Source organism: Mustela lutreola, chromosome X (assembly GCF_030435805.1).
Source record: "Mustela lutreola isolate mMusLut2 chromosome X, mMusLut2.pri, whole genome shotgun sequence".
Classification (NCBI taxonomy): domain Eukaryota; kingdom Metazoa; phylum Chordata; class Mammalia; order Carnivora; family Mustelidae; genus Mustela; species Mustela lutreola.
The window spans coordinates 83,665,257-83,689,014 of NC_081308.1; positions in this window are offsets into that span (position 1 = coordinate 83,665,257).

The following is a 23,758-nucleotide window of genomic DNA, read 5'->3' on the forward strand; positions in this document are numbered from 1 at the left end:
GTGTATATATACCACCTCTTCTTGATCCATTCATCTGTTGATGGACATCTAGGTTCTTTCCATAGTTTGGCTATTGTGGACATTGCTGCTATAAATATTCGGGTGCACGTGCCCCTTTGGAACACTACGTTTGTATCTTTAGGGTAAGTACCCAATAGTGCAATTGCTGGGTCATAGGGCAGTTCTATTTTCAACATTTTGAGGAACCTCCATGCGGTTTTCCAGAGTGGCTGCACCAGCTTGCATTCCCACCAACAGTGTAGGAGGGTTCCCCTTTCTCCGCATCCTCGCCAGCATCTGTCATTTCCTGACTTGTTTATTTTAGCCATTCTGACTGTTGTGAGGTGATATCCAACTGTGGTTTTGATTTGTATTTCCCTGATGCCGAGTGATATGGAGCACTTTTTCATGTGTCTCTTGGCCATCTGGATGTCTTCTTTGCAGAAATGTCTGTTCATGTCCTCTGCCCATTTCTTGAATGGATTATTTGTTCTTTGGGTGTTGAGTTTGCTAAGTTCTTTATAGATTTTGGATACTAGCCCTTTATCTGATATGTTGCTTGCAAATATCTTCTCCCATTCTGTCAGTTGTCTTTTGATTTTGTTAACTGTTTCCTTTGCTGTGCAAAAGCATTTGATCTTGATGAAATCCCAATAGTTCATTTTTGCCCTTGCTTCCCTTGCCTTTGATGATGTTCCTAGGAAGATGTTGCTGCGGCTGAGGTCGAAGAGGTTGCTGCCTGTGTTCTCCTCAAGGATTTTGATGGATTCCTTTCGCACATTGAGGTCCTTCATCCATTTTGAGTCTATTTTGGTGTGTGGTGTAAGGAAATGGTCCAATTTCATTTTTCTGCATGTGGCTGTCCAATTTTCCCAGCACCATTTATTGAAGAAGCTGTCTTTTTTCCATTGGACATTCTTTCCTGCTTTGTCGAAGATTAGTTGACCATAGAGTTGAGGGTCGATTTCTGGGCTCTCTATTCTGTTTCATTGATCTATGTGTCTTTTTTTCAGTACCAGTACCATGCTGTCTTGATGATGACAGCTTTGTATTAGAGCTTGAAGTCCGGGATTGTGATGCCACCAACGTTGGCTTTCTTTTTCAATATCCCTTTGGCTATTCGATGTCTTTTCTGGTTCCATATAAATTTTAGAATTATTTGTTCCATTTCTTTGAAAAAGATGGATGGTACTTTGATAGGAATTGCATTAAATGTTTAGATTGCTTTAGGTAGCATAGACATTTTCACAATATTTATTCTTCCAATCCAGGAGGATGGAACATTTTTCCATTTCTTTGTGTCTTCCTCAATTTCTTTCATGAGTACTTTATAGTTTTCTGAGTATAGATTCTGTGTCTCTTTGGTTAGGTTTATTCCTAGGTATCTTATGGTTTTGGGTGCAATTGTAAATGGGATTGACTCCTTAATTTCTCTTTCTTCTTTCTTGTTGTTGGTGTAGATAAATGCAACTGATTTCTGTGCATTGATTTTATGTCCTGACACTTTACTGAATTCCTGTATAAGTTCTAGCAGTTTTGGAGTGGAGTCTTTTGGGTTTTCGACATATAGTATCATATCATCTGCGAAGAGTGATAATTTGACTTCTTCTTTGCCGATATGGATGCCTTTAATTTCCTTCTGTTGTCTGATTGCTGAGGCTAGGACCTCTAGTACTATGCTGAATAGCAGTGGTGATAATGGACATCCCTGCCGTGTTCCTGACCTTAGCAGAAAAGCTTTCAGTTTTTCTCCATTGACAATGATATTTGCGGTGGGTTTTTCATAGATGGCTTTGATAATATTGAGGTATGTGCCCTCTTTCCCTACATTTTGAAGAGTTTTGATCAGGAAGGAATCTGTACTTTTTCAAATGCTTTTTCAGCATCTATAGAGAGTATCCTATGGTTCTTGTTCTTTCTTTTATTGATGTGTTGTATCACATTGACTGATTTGCGGATGTTGAACCAACCTTGCAGCCCTGGAATAAATCCCACTTGGTTTTGGTGAATAATCCTTTTAATGTACTGTTGAATCCTATTGGCTAGTATTTTGTTGAGTATTTTCGCATCTCTGTTCATCAGGGATATTGGTCTGCAGCTCTCTTTTTTGGTGGGATCCTTGTCTGGTTTTGGGATCAAGGTGATGCTGGCCTCATAAAATGAGTTTGGAAGTTTTCCTTCCATTTCTATTTTTTAGAACAGTTTCAGGAGAATAGGAATTAGTTCTTCTTTAAATGTTTGGTAGAATTCCCCTGGGAAGCCGTCGGGCCCTGGGCTTTTGTTTGTTTGGAGATTTTTAATGACTGTTTCAATCTCCTTACTGGTTATGGGTCTGTTCAGGCTTTCTATTTCTTCCTGGTTCAGTTGTGGTAGTTTATATGTTTCTAGGAAGGCATCAATTTCTTCCAGATTGTCAAGTTTATTGCCATAGAGTTGCTCATAGTATGTTCTTATAATAGTTTGTATTTCTTTGGTGTTAGTTGTGATCTCTCCTCTTTCATTCATGATTTTATTTATTTGGGTCCTTTCTCTTTTCCTTTTGAAAAGTCGGGCCAGGGGTTTATCAATTTTATTAATTCTTTTAAAGAACGAGCTCCTACTTTCGTTGATTTTTCTATTGTTTTTTTGGTTTCTATTTCATTGATTTCTGCTCTGATCTTTATGATTTCTCTTCTCCTGCTGGGCTTAGGGTTTCTTTCTTGTTCTTTCTCCAGCTCCTATAGGTGTAGGGTTAGGTTGTGTACCTGAGACCTTTCTTGTTTCTTGAGAAAGGCTTGTACCGCTATATATTTTCCTCTCAGGACTGCCTTTGTTGTATCCCACAGATTTTGAACCGTTGTATTTTCATTATCATTTGTTTCCATGATTTTTTTCAATTCTTCTTTAATTTTCTGGTTGACCCATTCATTCTTTAGAAGGATGCTGTTTAGTCTCCATATATTTGGCTTCTTTTCAAACTTCATTTTGTGGTTGAGTTCTACCTTTAGAGCATTGTGGTCTGAAAAATGCAGGGAATGATCTCAATCTTTTGATACTGGTTGAGTCCTGATTTAGGACCGAGGATGTGATCTATTCTGGAGAATGTTCCATGTGCACTAGAGAAGAATGTGTATTCTGTTGCTTTGGGATGAAATGTTCTGAATATATCTGTGATGTCCATCTGGTCCATTGTGTCGCTTAAGGCCTTTATTTCCTTGCTGATCTTTTGCTTGGATGATCTGTCCATTTCAGTGAGGGGAGTGTTAAAGTCCCCTACTATTATTGTATTATTGTTGATGTGTTTCTTTGATTTTGTTATTATTTGGTTTATATAGTTGGCCCTCCCACGTTGGGGGCATAGATATTTAAAATTGTTAAATCTTCTTTTTGGACAGACCCTTTGAGTATGATATAGTGTCCTTCCTCATCTCTTATTATAGTTTTTGGCTTAAAATCTAATTGATCTGATATAAGGATTGCCATTCCTGCTTTCTTCTGATGTCCATTAGCATGGTAAATTCTTTTCCACCCCCTCACTTTAAATCTGGAGGTCTCTTGGCTTAAAATGAGTTTCTTGGAGGCAACATATAGATGGATTTTCTTTTTTTATCCATTCTGATAGCCTGTGTCTTTTGACAGGGGCATTTAGCCCATTAACATTCAGGATAACTATGGAGAGATATGAATTTAGGGCCATTGTATTGCCTGTAAGGTGCCTGTTACTGTATATGGTTTCTGTTCCTTTCTGATTTGCCACTTGTATGCTCTCTCTTTGCTTAGAGGACCCCTTTCAAGATTTCCTGTAGAGCTGGTTTGGTGTTTGCAAATTCTTTTAGTTATTGTTTGTCCTGGAAGCTTTTAATCTCTCCTTCTATTTTCAATGATGGCCTAGCTGGATATAGTATTCTTGGCTGCATGTTTTTCTCGTTTAGTGCTCTGAAATTATCATGCCAGCTCTTTCTGGCCTGCCAGGTCTCTGTGGATAAGTCAGCTGCCAATCTAATATTTTTACCATTGTATGTGACAGACTTCTTTTCCCGGGCTCCTTTCAGGATTTTTCTTTGTCACTGAGACTTGTAAATTTTACTATTAGGTGACGGGGTGTGGGCCTATTCTTATTGATTTTGAGGGGCGTTCTCTGAACTTCCTGAATTTTGATGCTCGTTCCCTTTGCCATATTGGGGAAATTCTCCCCAATAATTCTCTCCAGTATACCTTCTGCTCCCCTCTCTCCTCCTTCTTCTTCTGGAATCCCAATTATTCTAATGTTGTTTTGTCTTATGGTGTCACTTATCTCTCAAATTCTCCCCTACTGGCCCAGTAGCTCTTTGTCCCTCTTTTGCTCAGCTTCGTTATTCTCTGTCATTTGGTCTTCTATATCACTAATTCTTTCTTCTGTCTCATTTATCCTAGCAGTAAGAGCCTCCATTTTTTATTGCACGTCATTAATAGCTTTTTTTATTTCAACTTGGTTAGATTTTTAGTTCTTTTATTTCTCCAGAAAGGGCTTTTATATCTCTCGATAGGGTTTCTCTAATATCTTCCATGCCTTTTTCAAGCCCGGCTAGAACCTTGAGAATTGTCATTCTGAACTCTAGATCTGACATATTACCAATGTCTGTATTGATTAGATCTCTAGCCTTCGGTACTGCCTCTTGTTCTTTTTTTTTGTGTGTGTTGAATTTTTCCGTCTTGTCATTTTGTCCAGATAAGAGTATATGAAGGGGCAATTAAAATACTAAAAGGGTGGCAACAATACCAGGAAAATATGCTTTAACCAAATTAGAAGAGATGCAAAATCGTGAGGGGGGAGAAAGGGGATAAAAAGAGTTTCAAAAAGGAAGAAAGAAAAAAAAAAAGAGAAAAGAAAAAAAAAAAGAATTAAAAAAAGAAAACACCTAAGAAAAACCTTAAAAAGAAAAAATATATATATATTAGATAAACTAGTAAAAAATCGTTAAACAAGAAAAAGGTAACAGTTAAAAAAAAAAATTTACCCGAAGGCGAGAAAAAAAAACAAAAAATGTAAAAGAAAAAAATTAATTTAACTGCAAGACTAAAAAAAAATACAGGGAAAAAGCCATGAGTTCCGTGCTTGGCTTTCCTCTCCTCCGGAATTCTGCTGCTGTCCTTGCTATTGAAACCGCATTCCTTGGTAGGTGAACTTGGTCTCCGCTGGATTTCTTGTTGATCTTCTGGGGGAGGGGCCTGGTGTAGTGATTATCAATTGTCTTTGCCCCAGGCGGAATTGTACTGCCCTTAGCAGGGGCCGGGTGAGTAATCAGCTCTGGTTTGCTTTCAGGAGCTTTTTTTCCCTGAGCGCTTTCCATGGAGTTCCGGAGGACGGGAATACAAATGGCAGACGCCTGGTCTCCGGCCTGGAGGAGCCGAGAGCCCAGGGCCGCACTCCTCAGTGCACCCTCAGAGAACAGCGCCCAGTTACTCCCGCCTGCCTGACCTCCGGCAGCGCTCTGATCTCACCGAGCCTGCGACCGGTTCAAGGTCACCCCGAGCTGCGAGCTACTGTTGGCTCTGTCTCTGTAGCCGGCTTTCCCGTTCCAATACCCGCAAGCTCTGCGACACTCAGACACCCCCGATCCTTCTGTGACCCTGAGGGACCTGAGGCCACGCTGACCCCGTGTGGGCTTTGCCCTGGGTAGCCTCTGGTGCGATGTCCCTCAGCGGAACAGACTTTTAAAAGTCCTGATTTTGTGCGTGGTTGCTCCGCCTCTTGCCGGGAGCCGGCCTCTCCCCGTGGGGTCTATCTTCCCATTGCTTTGGATTCACTTCTCTGCCGGTCCTACCTTTCAGAAAGTGGTTGTTTTTTCTGTTTCCAGAATTGCTGTTCTTCTTCTCTTCGATCTGCCGATGGATTTTCAGGTGTTTGCAATCTTGAGATAAGCTGTCTAGCTGATCTCCGGTTAGCTGAAGTAGTCTCAGCCTGCTACTTTTCGGCCATCTTGACTCCTCCCCTCCTTTGGCTTGTTTTTGTTGGGAATTTAGTGTGCCATAAATGGTGAAGGTGAGAAACAGACTTTAGAAGATGTTACATTTCACTGAATGCTACTGTGTGCCAGAAAGAGATTTAAATAATCTTGTTCATTGTCTCAGTGCAGAGAATCAAACCCAGGTTTGGATGATACCAGAGCTCATGTTATTAACTACTAAACCATACCACCTTTTTACAAGTATGCTTAAAAAATTTTTAAGTTAATTAACGTGCCCTAGTCACACCCAAAATATATAACCTGACTTTCTCTCTCTTTTCCATCTCCCTCTTTATTTCACCTTAGTCATTAGGTGAAGAGTACATGGGACCATCACAAATAGCTCAGGACCTTTTCTAAGAATACATTACCACTTAAAAAAAATTGAAAGGAGAAACCAGAAATCTTAAATTCCTCTTGAGCTATGACTATCTTTTGATCAATTCCTATCTTTAAAACTAATTTCTGGGGCACCTGCATGTCTCAGTTGGTTAAGTGTCTGTCTTCAGTAGAGGTCATGACCTCATAATTCTGGGGTTGAGCCCTGCATAGGGCTTCTTGTCAGCAGGGAGTCTGTGTCTCCTGCTCCCTCTATCTCTCCCCCTGCTGTGCTCTTTCTCTCAAATAATATTTATGAATAAATATATAAATACATTATACACACATAAATAAATCTCTAATTTCTGTACATTTTTTGATGTGGAAAAAATGAGAGGTTTATTTTCATGATTTGATTATCATCTTTAATCCTTATCATAAAAATAAAATTTACAGGGTTGCCTGGGTGGATCAGTCAGTTGAGTGTCTGCCTTTGGCTCGGGTCATGATCCCAGGGTCCTGGGACTGAGCCTTGCCTCAGGCTCCCTGCTCAATGGGGCATCTGCTTCTCCCTTTCCTGCTCCCCTGCTTGCACTCTCTCTGTCTCTGTCTCTCTCTCTGTCAAATAAATAAATAAAATTTTAAAAAGATAAAATTTAAAAAATCCTTTGTAAAGAAGAGCCAGAGAGTCATTGTTATTTTTCATTTTACAGAAAAAGAAACAGATAGAGTGAGGCAAAATTCCCTCATCCATTTTTGAAAGGAATCATAGCCTCAATGAGCCATCTGGGCTGCAAATACCTTAAAAAGGCTTCATCCTAGAGAAGGTAAGATGACAGAGTAGGGGAATCCTAAGTTTGTCTGGTCCTTTGAATACACCTAGATAGTTTTCAATCATTCTGAACAGCTGCAAAATCAGAGATCTGAGAAAAGAAATGATGCATGTGTACAAGTAGAAAAGTAACCACCATTTGGAAGGTAGGAGGTGTGGAGACATGAATACATTGTGATATAACTAAGGATCTGGTGGACGGGAGGAAGCCTGCTTAAGGAGGCTATTGCAAATTGTTATAAGTAGAGTAATGCAAAATCAGAACTATAAGAGCTCTGCTACAGTGGGGAATGTCCCTGGCTTAAAAGTACTCAGGTGGTAAAGTGGGCATAATCCCAGGTGTGACAGTGTGGTCTCAGGATCCCAGGGGTCACAGGAAGAATGGGTGGTGCCTGAATGCAGCAGAGATCTTAGCATAGGAGTGAGGAAGCTGGCTGAAAACAGAGATTCTAGGTGCAGGCTTTCTGCTCTATGCTGACATAAACTGTGAACTGTTGCATGGTCATGTCACTGCTTTTTTGGCAGGAGTCCATCAAAAAGCAGAAGTGTGGCAAGAACCATCACTCTTTCCCCAGGAGAAAGAGCATGGGTCCACAGGAATCTGTAAAATTTGCAGTTCTGAAACTCAGTTGTGTGCCTGATATAAAAATTATCAGTCACAGGCCAGGGGAACACAGAATTCTGACAGAAACAGAGGAGACAAGAGTGATTGATTCCTCTGTTGTGAGGGATCCCTGAAGAGTGTGGGGGGGGTGAATTTTCAGTTCCTGGGCTAGAGACTGGGGCACATTCATATTCATCCTGCCATTGATGCTAAAAACCTTCAGGGAGCAAAATAGCATCACAAGGTAGAATCCAGAGCTGCTGACACTGAGTCCTGTCTCTGGCATGGGAGGTGCAGCTGCACTAGGGCAAGTCCACCTGAGAATCAGTGCAACAGCCCCCCACCCCCGTGAGAAGACCAGCAGAAACAACTCACTTCCACCATGTTTACTGATCACAGAGGGCTGCAAAGCTTCAGTTTTTGGGGAGAAACAGTATATAACATTCCTTGTATTTTTACTCTTTAGACATTTAACATTATCTGTTGTTATTTTTTTTTCAATTATTTTCCCATAAACTCTTGTTTTATTTATTTTTATTTTTTATTATGTTATGTTAGTCACTGAACAGTACATAATTAGTTTTTGATGTAATGTTCCAAGATTCATTGTTTACATATAACACCAAGTGCTCCATGCAATATGTGGTCTCCTTAATAACCAACACCAGGGTCACTCATTCCCTTTTCAATTATTTTTTATTCATTTTTAATTTTAATTTTTATATATAATATATATTTATTTATTGTTTCCTTTTATTTTATTTTATCATATATATGGAAGTATATATATATAATATTTAAATTATATGATAAATATTATATATAAATATATAATATTTTAATATATTTAACTATATATATAGTTAAGCTATTTATATAGCAATAAAGAAATTCTTATTTTGGGATCTAGTTTCTTTTAACAAGCAGACAAGAACACACCCAGAATCTAGTTTTATTTTGTTTTATTTATTTTATTATTTCCTTTCTGCTGTCACTGTTGTTTTTTTCTCTTCCTTCTTTTATTTTTCTGGACAAGATGACAAAATGGAGAAGTTCACACTAAAAGAAAGAACCAAAGGTAGTACTCATTCTCAGGGATTTAATCAATACAGATAGAAGTAAAACTAGAATTTAAAACAACAATTATAAAGATACAGCTGGGCTTAAAAAATGCATTGGAGGGATGCCTGGATGACTCAGTCACTGGACATCTACCTTTGGCTCAGGTCATGATCTCAGGGTCTTGGGAGAGAGCCCTTCATCAGGCTCCCCACTCGATGAGAAGCCTGCTTCTCCCTCTCACTCTGTCTGCTCTCCCCCTTCTAGTGCTCACTCTTTGTCAAATAAATAACCAAAATCTTAAAAGAAAAAAAAAAAGAAGAAGGAGGAAGAGGAGGAGGGGGGCAAAATGGCAGAGAACTAGGAGACCATGTTTCAAACAGTCCCCTGAATTGAGCTAAAAATCTACCACAATACTCTGAGCACAAATGAAATCAGCCTGAGATGTAAGATTATACACTTCTGGATATCTACCTGAGCAAGAGATCATCTGTGGAGAAGTAAAACAGAGTAGGAATGTTCAGACTGATATTGGAGCATAAACAGAAGGGGGAGGGGGCCACCAGGAGTGACCCATTACAAAGTAATACCCCAATAAAAAAGTGTCCTGTAGTTGGGGACCAGCATTAAGTTGAAGTCTGGTTAAAAGCACACAAAAAGAACAAAGAGTCTTAAGGGGCAGTTGCTGGAATTGGGTGGCCTAATGGAACTAAGCCCACAGTCCAAAGGCAGTCACAGCTGGTGCCTGCCCATGTCAGAGAGAGCTCAGTGGGTGATCCAGTTGGTGGTCCCTGAGCTTATGGCTTTCTGCTGTTTGCACCACCACTGGGGCTCCATGCACCCCTCCCTGGACCTCCAGCATTCCACAACCTGCACAAAAGCCATGGAGTCTGAAGGCATCTGGCATGGGTTTGATCTCCAGACAGCAGTCCTTGCAATGGCAGCCACTGGGTTTGGGTTCATCGAGACCAGTATTGCTCACAATTTTAGTGACATGGGGGTCCAGAGGCAAGCAGAGGCCTCAGATGACCACTGAGACTGTGGCTGGAAGTGCACACTGCCTGTGGGAGGTTGTAGTGTTCAGCAGAGTTTGCAGAAAGGGAGTCTGTGTGTTCTGGACCATCCAGAGGAGGGTTGACTGAGGTTTCTCTCTGAAGTGGAGGACTGGGTGCTGACAGTTTACTTTGCACTAACCCTCTGAAAAGCCAAAAAAGACACCAAAGGAAAAAACCTCCAGAGAAAAAAAAAGCCTGAAAAATCAGTTGCCACAGACCCTAACCCATTGATAGGGGGTCAGGGCACCTCAGTCCAAGCAAGACTGACTGAAAAACAAGCCAGTAGGTCCCAACCCCAGAAGACAAGCCAAAAGAACAAGAGGACAATAACCACAAGGTCCCCATAAAACTGGAAAACCACAACATTAGGGGAAAAATATATATATTAAAATATATATATATATATATATATATATATATATATATATATATAAAACCCCTGATATTGCCCCAATACCTGTATATTTCATAGATACAACTTTCCTTTATTTTTTTAAATTTGTTCTCATGTTCTTGTTCTTTTATTTTTAACCCACTTACTATTACAACTAGATGTTTAATACATATTCCATAATAACTTTCAAACTTGATCTTTTTTCATACATATAACTGTGTTTAATTTTTTGATATACATATAGATATAAGCTTCAAAGTAATCCCTTTTCCCTATTCAATATTACCCCTATATATGAACCAATTTTATTTTCCCTACATCTCTGGAAAGTTGAGTCTTTTAACAGAAATAACAGATACTCCCAGGAAGAAATGAAATAACATTTCTCACCCACATCAAGTGTTTATAACCACCTTCCATCTTATTCTACCAGTGCTCCTGTGTATTTGGTTTTGTACTGTATAAATCTTATCCTTGAAATTAATTTTGGCTGGGTTTTTCTTTTTTGTTTTTTCTTTCCTTTTTTTTTTTTTTTTTTTTTTTTTTTTTTTTTTTTTTTACTTCTTGCCTTTTATTTTGTCAGTCTTTTTGTTTGTTCATTTTTGTTTTTGTACCTTATAAATCTTACCTTTGGGGTTTATTTGGGTGGGTTTTTTTTTTCTGTTTTTTTTTTCTCCTTTTCTATTTCTTTTTTTTCCTTTTTTCCTTTCTTCTTGGTAGTGACTTTTGATTGCTCTGAAACTTTCCAAGGTGCACCTTGACTGGATCATGGTTGATATATTCAGCTATACATCCCCTCAAACATTGTTCACCAAAATGACTAGCAGGAGGAACACCCAACAGAGGAAAAATTCAGAGACTGTGCTCTCTCCCACAGAACCATTAGATATAGACATAAAGAGTATGTCAGAAAGAGAATTCAGGATAACAATTATCCAGGCAATGTCTAGGTTGGAAAAACTATTAGTGACAACATAGAATCTCTAAGGGTTGAAGTGAAAGCCAACCTAGCAGAAGTGAAAAAAAAAATGCTAACATAGGACCAGATGGACCTCATAGATAAACACAGAACATTCCACCCTGAAACAAGAGAATACTCATTCCTCTCAAGCACAAATAGATATTTTTTTCCAGAATAGATCACATACTGGGTCACAAATCAGGGCTCAATTGATAGCAAAAGACTGATATTTATTCCCTGCACATTCTCAGACCACAATGCTTTGAAACTGGAACTCAACCACAAGAAAAAATTTGGAAGGAATTGAAACACTTGGAAGCTAAAGACCATCCTGTTCAAGAATGTTTAGAACAACCAGGAAATCAAAAAACTTTAACAATTCATAGAAACCAACGACAATGAAGACACATCAGTGAAAAAAAAAAAAAACTATGGGGTATGGCAAAGGTGGTCCTAAAGGGGAAATACATAGCCATCCAAGCCTCCCTCAAAAAAATTGAAAAATTCTGAATACAACAGCTCTCTTTACACCTTAAGGAACTGGGAAATCAACAACAAATTGAGCCAACCCCGTGTACAAGAAGGGAAATAATCAAGAGCAGAGCAGAGATTGATGACTTAGAAACTAGAGATACAGTAGAACACATCATTGAAGCTAGAAGCTCCTTCTTTGAATAAATTAATAAGATTGATAAACCACTGGCCAAACTAATGCAAAAGAAAAGAGAGAGGACCCAAATTAATAAAATTATGAATGAAAGGGGAGAAATCACGACAATCACCAAGGAAACAGAAACAATCATCAGAAATTATTATCCACAGCTATATGCCAGTAAGTTAAGCAAACTGGAGGAAATGGATGCATTCCTAGAAACCAATAAACTTCCAAGACTGAAACTGGAAGAAATTGACAACCTGAATAGACCAATATCTAGTAATGAGATTCAAGCAGTGATCAAAAACCTCCCAGAAAACAAGAGTCCATGACCTGAGATATCCTCTGGGGAATTCTACCAAACATTCAAAGAAGAAATAATACATATTGTCCCAAAACTGAAGGACAAAAAAATAGAAACAGAAGGAAAAACTTCCAGACTCTTTCTATGAAGCCAGCATTAACTTGATCCCAAAACCAGGCAATGACCCCATCAAAAAGGAGAATTTCAGACCAATATCCCTGATGAATATGCATGATAAGATTCTCAGCAAGACCCTAGCTAATAGGATCCAACAGTATGTTAAAAAGATTATCCACCATGATAAGGTGGGATTTATCTCTGGTATGTAAGCATGGTTCAGCTTTCACAAATCAATCAATGTGATAGAACAAATCAATAAGAGAAAAGAGAAGAACCACATGGTCCTCTCAATTGATGCAGAAAAAGCATTGACAAAATAGAGCAACCATTACTGATTAAAAGTCTTCAGAGTATAAAGATAGAGAGAACATTCCACAACTACATAAAATCCATCTATGAAAAACCAGCAGCAAATATCATTCTCAATGGAGAAAAGCTGACAGCCTTCCCATTGAAATCAGGAACACAAGGATGCCTACACTTGCCACTGTTGTTCAAGATAATACTAGAAGTCTTAGCAACAGCCATCAGAAAACAAAAAGAAATAAAATGTATTCAAATTGGCAAAGAAGAAATCAAACTCTCTTCACAGATGACATGATATGTTATATGGAAAACCCAAAAGATTCCACCCCCAAAACTACTATAACTCATACAGCAATTCAGTAATATAACAGGACACAAAATCAATGTACAGAATCAGTTGCTTTCTTATACACTGACAATAAAAATATAGAAGGAGAAATGAGAGAATTGACTCCATTCATTATAGCACCAAGAACCATGAAATACCTGGGAATAAACCTAATCGAAGAGGTAAAGGATCTGTACTCAAAGAACTACAGAACACTCATGAATGAAATTGAAGAAGACACAAAAAGATGGAAGACCATTCCATGCTCATGGATCGGAAGAATAAACATTGTTAAAATGTCTATACTGCCTAGAGCAGTCTATACTTTCAATGCCATCCTGATATAAAATTCGACGAGCATTTTTCAAGGAGCTGAAGCAAACAATCCTAAAATTTGTATGGAACCAGAAAAGACCCTGAATTGCTAAGGAAATGTTGAAAAAGAAAAACAAAACTGGGGCCATCATGTTGCCCAATTTCAAGCTTTACTACAAAGCTGTGATCACCAACGCAGCATGGTACTGGCACAAAAAGAGACACATAGATCAGTGGAAAAGAGTAGAGAGCTCAGATGTGCACCCACAACTCTATGGTAAAATAATCTTCGACAAAACAGGAAAAAATATACAGTGGAAAAAAGACAGTCTCTTCAAATAAATGGTGCTGGGAAAATTGGACAGATGTATATAAAAAAATGAAATTTGACCATTCTCTTATACCATACACAAAGATAAACTCAGAATGGATGAAAGACCTCAAGGTGAGGCAGGAATCCATCAAAATCCTAGAGGAGAAAATAGGCAGTAACTTCTTCAACACTGGCCAAAGCAACTTCTTTCAAGACATGTCTCCAAAGACAAAGGAAACAAAATAAAAAATGAACCTTTGGGACTTCATCAAGATCAAAAGTTTCTGCACAGGAAAGGAAACAGTCAACAAAACAAAGAGGCAATACACTGAATGGGAGAAGATATTTGCAAATGACAGTACAGACAAAGGGCTGATATCCAAGATCTATAAAGAACTCCTCAACACCCACAAAACAGATAATCACATCACAAAATGGGCAGACGACATGAACAGACACTTCGCCAATGAAGACATACAAATGGTTAACAGATACATGAAAAATGTTCACCATCACTAGTCATCAGAGAAATTCAAATCAAAACCACATTAAGATACCACCTTACACCAATTAGAATTGGAAAAAAAATAACTAGACAGTAAAAAACAGGTGTTAAAGAGGATGTGGAGAAAGGGGAACCCTCTTACACTGTTGGGGGGAATGCAAGTTGGTGGAGCCACTTTGGAAACAGTGTGGAGTTTCCTCAAAAATTAAAAATAGAGCTACCCTATGAGCCTGCAGTTGTACTACTGGGTTTATACCCCAAAGATACAGATGTAGTGAAAAGATGTAGTGAAAAGGGCCATCTGTACCCCAATATTCATAGCAGCAATGGCTACAATAGAAAATATGGTCCTTATATGCAATGGAATATTATGCCCATAACTGAAAGGATGTATACCCAACTTTTCTGTCAACATGGACAGGACTGGAGGAGATTATGCTGGGTCAAATAAATCAAGCAGAGAGAATCAATTATCATATGGTTTCACTTACTTGTGCAGCAGAAAGAATAACATGGAGGATATTAGGAAAAGGAAAGCAAAAGTGAAGTGGAATATATCCATGTGGGAGATGAAGCATGAAAGACTGTGGACTATGAAATGCAAATGGAAGGTTTTGGAGGTGAGGGAGTGGAGAAGTGGGCAAGTCTGGTGGCAGGTATTAAATAGGAGAGCATGTACTGGATGGAGCACTGGATGTGGCACATAAACAATGAAACTTGGAACACTGAAAAAAAGAGTAGAAATTAAAAAAAAAAGAAAAGAAAAAGAAAAAGACACTGAAGACACTAAAGAATCCCTTAGTATAGGGATTTTAAAAAATGCTATAATCTGGATAAGCCAAAATTAAAAATTCTAGTATCAATATGTAGTCCCAAGTGGAACCATAAAAGTAAGGATGAAAGAATCAGAATAGCACATCAGTGATGAAAAATAATGAACCTGAAAAAAAAAGTGAAAGAAAACTATTGGATCATGAGGGGAGACTTAGAGAGCTCAGCAATTCCATAAAGTGTGATAATATCTGTATTATAGTGAACCCAATTAATGAGGAGTTAGAGAAATGGATAGGAAGTTTATTTGAACAAATTATAGTAGAGAACTTCCCTAATATGGGGAAGGAAACAGGCATTTAAATCCAGGAGACACAGAGAAACCCCCTTGAAACCAACAAAACCAGGTCAATACCTCAACATATTATAGAGAAGCTTGAAAATTTTAAACATAAAGAGAAATTCCTGAATGCAGATCAGGACAAGAAGTCTTTAACCTATTAGTGTATACACATAAGGCTGGCAGCAGACCTGTCCACAGACACCTGATAGACCACAAAGGACTAGCATGATATATTCAATGTGTTAAATGAGAAAAATATGCAGTCAGGAATACCTTATCCAGTAAGACAGTAACTCTGAATAAAGGAAGAAAAAAAAAATTTCTAGGATAATTGAAAACTAAACCAGCCCTACAAGAAATATTAAGGGGACCGTTTGAGCAGAGGGAGAGCAAAAGTAACAAAGTCTAGAAAGAAATATAGACAATCTACAGAAATAGTTATTATGCAGGTAATACAATGGCCTTAAATTCTATCTTTCAATAATTATTCTGAATGTAAATGGACTCAATGTTCTAATCAAAAGACATAGGATATAGGAATGGATTAAAAAAAAAGATCTCTGCTTATAAGAGACTCATTTGAGACACAATGTGACCTCCATATTAAAAGTGAGGGGGTGGAAAACCAGTTATCATGCTAATAGACAGCAAAAGAAAGCTGGAGTAGTCACCCTTCTATCAAACTGTGTTTTAAAGCAAAGACTGTAATAAGAGATGAAATACAGTATATCATAATAAAAGGATTTATCCAATAAGAAGATCTAACCATTGTAAATATTTATGCCCTTAACTTGGGAGCAGCCAAATATATAAACAAATTAATAACAAAATTAAGTAACACATTGATAATAATATAAAAATAGTGGGGGAATTAACAACCTACTCATGACAATGGACATATCATCTAAGCAGAAGATCAACATGGAAAGAAGAGTTTTGAATGACACGCTGGCACAGATGAACTTAAAAGATATATTCAGGTCATTTAATCCTAAGACAGCAGAATACACATTCTTTCTGAGTGCACAAAGAACATTCTCCAGAATAGATCACATACTAGGCCACAAATCAGGTCTCAATAAGTACAAAAAGACTGAGATAATTCTATGCATATTTTCAGACTATAATGCTATGAAACTTGAAGTCAATCACAAGAAAAAAAAATTGAATGATCCACAAATACATGTAGGTTAAAGAACATCTTAATAAAGAATGCATGGTTCAACTAGGAAATAAAAGACATCAATGAATTCTGGTACACTGAAAAGATATTTAAAAAAATAATAATAAAATAAAAAATATGTAAAAATATGTGGAAGAAAATGAAACTGAAAACACGACAATTGAGAAGATTTGAGATGGAAAAGGTAGTCTTAGCAAAGGGGAGTATGTAGCAATACAGGCCTTCCTCAAGAAACAAGAAAGTCTCAAATACACAAGCTAACATTACACCTGAAAGAGCTGGAAAGAGAATAGCAATAACTAAGTAACTAACTAACTAAATAAATAAATATAGCAGGAGAATGGAAATAATAAAGATTAGAGCAAAAATCAATGATATAAAAAGTTTTAAAAAGTGGAATAGATCAACAACTAGGAGTTGGTTCCTTGAAGAAATTAATAATATTGATAAACCCCTAGCCAGACTTATCAAAAAGAAAAAAGAAATGATCCAAATAAATAAAATCATGAATGAAAGAGGAGAGTTCAACCAACACTGAAGAAATTAAAAGAGAATATTGTGAGAATTATATGTCACCAAATTGGAAATCTGGAAGAAATGGATAAATTCCTAGAAATATATAAACTACCAAAACAGCAACAGGAAGACAGAGAAAACCTGAACAGACTCATAACCAATAAAGAAATTAAATCAGTGTTTAAACGTCTCCCAGCAAACAAGAGTCCAGTCCAGGATGGCTTAGAGGTGTATTCTACCATGCATTTAAAAAATACTTATTCTTCTGAAACGATTCCAAAATAATAGAAATTGAAGGAAAACACCCAAACTCATTCTAAGAGACCAGCATTACCTCAATCCCCAAACCAGACAAAGACCCCACCAAAAAGAAGAATTACAGACCAATATCCCTGATGAACACGGGTGCAAAGATTCTCACCAAGATAATAGCTAATAGGATCCAGCAATACATTAAAAGGATTATTCATCATGACCAAGTGGAATTTAGTCCTGGGTTGTAAGGGTGGTTCAACATGTGCAAATCAATCAGTGTGATACACCACATTAAAAAAAAAAGAAGGGACAAGAAGCATAAGATCCGCTCAATAGATACAGAAAAAAAAAATTGTCAAAATACAGCACATTTTCTTAATAAAAACCATCCATCTGCTATGTAGGGATAGAGGTAACATACCTTAATAACATAAATCATATATGAAAGACCTACAGCAACTATCATCCTTAATGGGAAAAAACTGAGATCTTTACCCCAAGATCAGAATATGGCAGGGATGGGGGCGCCTGGGTGGCTCAGTGGGTTAAGGCCTCTGCCTTTAGCTCAGGTCATGATCCCAGGGTCCTGGGATTGAGCCCCATGTCGGGCTCTCTGCTCTGCAGGGAGCCTGCTTCCTCCTCTCTCCCTCTCTCTCTGCCTGTCTCTCTGCCTACTTGTGATCTCTGTCTGTCAAATAAATAAATAAAATCTTAAAAAAAAAAAAAGAATATGGCAGGGATGTCCACTATTACCACTGTTGTTCAAAATAGTGCTGGAAGTCCTTGCCTCAACAATCAGACAAAAAAAAAAAAAAAAAAAGACATCCTTACTGGCAAAGAAGAAGTCAAACATTCACTCTTTAGAGATGACATGATACTCTGTGGAAAACCCAAAAGACTCCAACAAAAATTGCTAGAAATCATACAGGAATTCAGCAAAGTCACGGCATATAAAATCAATGCACAGAAGTCAGTTGCATTTCTACACAATAACAATGAAGAAAAAGTAAGGGAAATCAAGAAATACATCCCAAAAATAATTGCACCAAAATCCATAAGATAGCTAACAATAAACCTAACCAAAGACAAAGAGGATCTGTACTCTGAAAACTATATAATACTTATGAAATAAATTGAGGATGACACAAAGAAATGGAAAAAAAATTCATACTCATGGATTGGAAGAACAAATATTGTTAAAATCTCTATGCTATCCAAAGCAGTCTACACATTCAATGACATATCTATCAAAATACCATTGGCATTTTTCACAAACCTAGAACAAACAATTATAATACTTGTATGTAACCAGAAAAGACCTTGAATAGCCAAAGTAATTATGAAAAAGAAAACCAACTGGAGGCATCAGAGCTCCAGACTTCAAGCTGTAATCATTAAAACAGTATGGTACTCGCACAAAAACAGACACATCGATGAGTGAAACAGAATAAAGAACCCAGAAATGGACCGTCAACTCTATGGTCAACTTATCTTCAACAAAGCAGGAAAGAATACCCAATGGAAAAAAGACAGTCTCTTCCAAAATTGGTGTTGGGAAAATTGGACAGCCACATGCAGAATAATGATACTGGACCACTTTTTTACACCATATACAAAAGTAAACTCAAAATGGATGAAAGACCAAATTTGAGACAGGAACGTACCAAAATCCTGGAGAACACAGGCAACAGCATCTTTTACCTTGGCTACAGCAACTTCTTGGTAGACATATCTCCAAAGGCAAGGAAAACAAAAGCAAAAATGAACTGTTAGGACTTTGTTAAGATAAAAAGCTTTTGCACAGCAAAGGGACAGTCAACAAAATTAAAGGCAGCCTATGGAATGGGAGAAGATATTTGCAAATGTCTTATCAAATAAAGAACTAGTATCCAAAATCTGTAAAGAAACTATCAGACTCAAACCCAAAAAACAAAACATCAGTCAAGAATTGGCCAGAAGACATGGACAGATATTTCTCCAAAGAAGACATACAGATGGCTAACAGACACATGATAAATTTTCCCATTTTTTTGTTGAGAATGCAAACTGGTAAAGCCACTCTAGAAAACAGTGTAGAGATTACTTAAAAAGTTGAAAATAGAGCTACCCTAGAACCCAGCAATTCCCTACTAATTATTTATCAAAGGATACTACATAGTGACTCAAAGGGGAACATGCGGCCCAATGTTTATAGCAGCAATGTCCGCAATAGCCAAACTATGGAAAGAGCCCAGATGTCCATCAACAGATGAGTGGGTAAAGAAGAAGTGGTATATGTATATACAATGGAGTATTGGTCAGTTATCACAAAGAATTAAATCTTGACATTTACAATGACATGGATGGAACTAGTGGGTATTATACTTAAACAAAATAAGTCAAAGAAAGACAAATACCATATGATTTCACTCATATATGGAATTTAAGAAACAAAACAAGTGAGCATAGTGGAAGGGAAGGATAAATTAATTAAGATGAAAAGTGAGAGGGAGGCAAACCATAAAAGATTCTTAACTTTAGAATATAAACTGAGGGTTGCTGGAAGGGAGGTGGGTGGGAGGGTGGGAAGTGTAATTGGGTGATGGGCATTAAGGAGGGTACTTAAAGTAATGAAAACTGGGTGTTGTATGCAACTGATGAATCTGAATTCTATCCCTGAAACTAATAATATGGTATATGTTAATTAAGTGAACTTAAATTAAGAAATTTTTTGAAAAATAGATTTGCATGTCCTAAATAGATTTCTAAAGTTATCACGGTTTCTATCATTCAACTTTATTCTAATGTTCTTATAACATGGCTAAGGAAAATGTTGCAGTTCCATCTGATTCTGAATTGCAAATAGCATACAGCTATAGCACCATCAAATCTCAACATCACCTGCTTTAGGTAAAATGACATAAAAATATTTGGAATACTATGTGCTATTGCAGTCCCTTAATTTCCAGTGGATTTGGGAATTGTGTGAAGGAAACTGAATCTTTTCTAACATATCCCTACCTAGTCCTGGACCACCCATCCTTCCCCAAATTCCTATTTTTCTCTAATAACAATGTGACAGAGATCCTAGAATACTGTGGTTTTTGGCTAAATGTAGATCAGGTCTTGGGAATTCAGAAAACACATTAATATTTCATGCATTCTTTGGGTAAAAACCTGTGAGAACAATAACAGTAAACACAATTTGATCTATTCATGTCAGGTATGTATTAACCTTCTTATGATCATATCTATTCCTTATAACAATCCTGCAAGTTAAGCAATATTATTTCTATTTAATAGACAAGAAAACTGAGTCTAAGAGATCTTATAGGAGTTAGAAATTGAAATTGATGCTCCTTTGACTGGATTAAATTCCAAATTCTATGATCTCCTAATATCTAATTTAAATTGTACCTACTGTATTTAGACTTTTTTTTTCTGTTTTTGCTTTTGTCCTGCCTTTGGAGGGTAGTGGATGCAGGGTTTCTGATTCTCAAACTAGTTTTCCCCTTTATAATCTGTATTCTTTCATTCATAATCTAATGCCAACAAAAAAGTATAAATTGAACTTCCTTATACTGCAGAAATTCCCTAGTGTGGTTTTCTTAGTTAAATTCACTACTGAGATAAGTGTTCAAGTAAGATAATATTCCAACCAATTTAAACTAATATTGTTTCCTTCCTCCTTTACACTTTTTCAGTTTCTTCTTTCCTTTAAAAAAGAAATGTGAAAAGAGAAACCTGATATAGCATTGCAGAAAAACATAAAAGTTCATTTTGTTCTTTCTCCATCACTTTCTTTAATGAATAATCAAAAACAAAAAAATAGCTTGTGGGTATCCCATTATTGTGGGAAACAACTGTCCACAATTAGAAAGTTTCCTCATTAGGAATGAGTTGCTAAAATATATTCACCTCTTCCACTGGACATAAGTAAAAATGCCAAAGATGTTTTGTGATCATTTTTTCTTCCCTTTGTACTGCTAGGCTGTCCCACCCCAAATCTCAGCTATTTTGAATGTTCCTGTCAGTTTCCTTGTTGACAGAAGTACCTGGTCTTTCATCATCTCTCCTTCTCTCTCTATCTTTCCTCTGTCTCTTACCCAATCAAATCAAGTGCAAAGGCCTTTAAGTGTGTGTTAAAGGCAACAAAATTATGCTGCTCTATGGCATCTAAACTGCAACTTGAATTTTTGCTTGGAAAACTGTATTGCGGGACCCCGTTGACATTCACTCTTTCTCTATCCTTAGGACATATGACATACATTCATGCATTTTAAGAAACATTTCTTTTCTTGATCCCTCAGCCAGGAATACTTCTTGGTATGTAAAGCTGTAACCATTTCTTTGCCTAAAACATGTATATGGCTGCATGTGCTATGAAATATTAGCAATTAGCAGTGCATTTAGTCTTAAGGAATGCATACAAAAAAAATTTATTCTAATACAGGCAGAAATGTTGGAGAAAATGATTTATCTTTCAAGTTATTTCATTTATCACATTTTAATAACAAAACTCTATGAGTGTCTTATCTTCTATTTTTTTAGGTTATCTATTATATTTTATTCTAAAAATTCCATATATGCTTATTCATGGAAGACAGGCTGATAATTTGGGAATTGTGATTTATGTTTCCTCTTCTGAGGCACAACTGATTTAAAGAAGTTGGTTTCCCTTTCAACATAGTTTGGCTGCCCATTAGTAAGAATACTGTGCTCCTCCCAAGGGGCCTTCCCTGATAACAAGAAAGACATTACTAGACAGATAACATGGAAGCAAGATGTGTTCCTCATTTCTTAGAAACACAAATGGCAAAGATGTGAGAAAGAGGCATGTGTGAAAAGTGATGATGGAGACTTAAGAATTTGTAGCATGTTGAGGGGTATTCCTCTAAACACATCACTGGAAGAGTGAGGATCAAACCTGTCAAACTTTTAAAAGAAAAAGGTAAGTGATTCAGCCAGCAAAACTGAGTTTATTCAGGACTAGCTGAGGAATTGCAAATTGGGACAAGTAGACTATGACAAAGCTTTGGCAAGTCTGGAGAACAAAGGAGGAGACCATCCTTTTATAAAGGAAAGAAGGAATTTGGGAGTGGTTGTTTTGACCACAGTTTATTGGAGGAAAATCAGAGTTTAAAGTGGCAGCATCTTCTCGTGGCTTTACACCAGGGCAGCTTGCTATTGCTCAGCCAGAAGTCTTTCTTCTTCTGCTGGAATATGCAAGCTACAACAAATGGTACACCCTGAGAGCCCCTCCCTTCAATGCTTTTAGACCCCTGTGCTGTGTTATGTTTTCTTAACACATTTTTACAAGCTCCATGTACAAGATCATAGCAAGAATTAATTAAACTGTTTCTCAGCTTCCAGTTTGCATTACTCCCAGTGTCAGAGGTTTTATTTTTTGTCATGTCTGATAAAGCTGGCAATGTACCAAATTCATGAATTTGACTTAAAAAAAAAAAAAAGAAAAAGAACAAGAAGGAGGAGGAGGAGGAGGAGGAGGAGGAAGAGGAGGAGGAGGAGATGGAAAGATTCAGGCTCTGGAGTTCTCTTCCTGGGTTACTCCAGAGAGTCCTTTTCATTTGGTTTGTTTTGTTTGTTTGCTTGTTTGAGATGAAGGCCATGGTTCTAATGTTAGACCACATAGACCATAGTTGCAAATTTTAATAGCCAGAGTAAAAGCAGCAGCTGCACACTTGGTGCAACTGGTGATCACTCACTAACTGAATAGGGAGAATATGTCATTTTGTAACATTCTACTGCTGTAACAGAGGCAGCAGCAGCAGACTGAGCAGTCTTTGCTTATGCATTGGCAGACTGTAAAATTTTGCAGTGATGTTGGGGCCTTTCTGTTTATATAGTGATGTTAGATTAAGATGGGACCAGGTCAAGATGGGACCAGGTAAGGTGTGCTGCTCAGAATGGACCCATGGAAAGGATCAGAGACCCATTCTGATTTGGGTTCTCAGTATCTGTTTATATTAAAGGGAAATAATAATGAGTTGGCCAAGCAATATAGAACCTAAGTGTTTCATCAGTAAAACACATGCCACAAAACTGAATGTACCACAAAGTGGAGGGTTTAAAAAATAAGTTCATTGGTTGCAAAATATATAAGCTTTCATAATTTTACCTAAAAATTAGTTGTTCCTGGGAAGCACTTTTGGATACTTTATAAAGGTAAGCAAATTTTCTTACTGTCTACATTTTTTTTAGCCAGACCTTTAAGTTAAAGTGCTATAATTAACTCTTCAGGTGCTGGGTTAAGTATAAACTACATAAAATTATAATAAAATTATTACCTTAGGTCCTTATTGCTAGTCCTTGTAATAAAGGCATTGTAATAATAATGTAAATGTAATGTAAATGTAAAAATAAAAATTGTAATAAAGTCAAAACCCCCACTATGCTAATTTCCTTTAGGATACTTAAAGTATAAAATTCCTTTAGGTCTTATCTATTATCTAAATAGAGACTACACAGAAAACAGAGTGAATGAGAGGACATACAGTGCCATGATCACTTTTTAATTTGCTTCTAGTGTATAGTTTTATTTTCTTCCTTAAAAATATGACTCTGGAAGAGGGCAAGAACAGCTGCAAAATGAAGTGAGAAGGGATGCTCTGAGATGCAGATGCATTTAGATAAATTCATGTGTTAGCTGAAATCT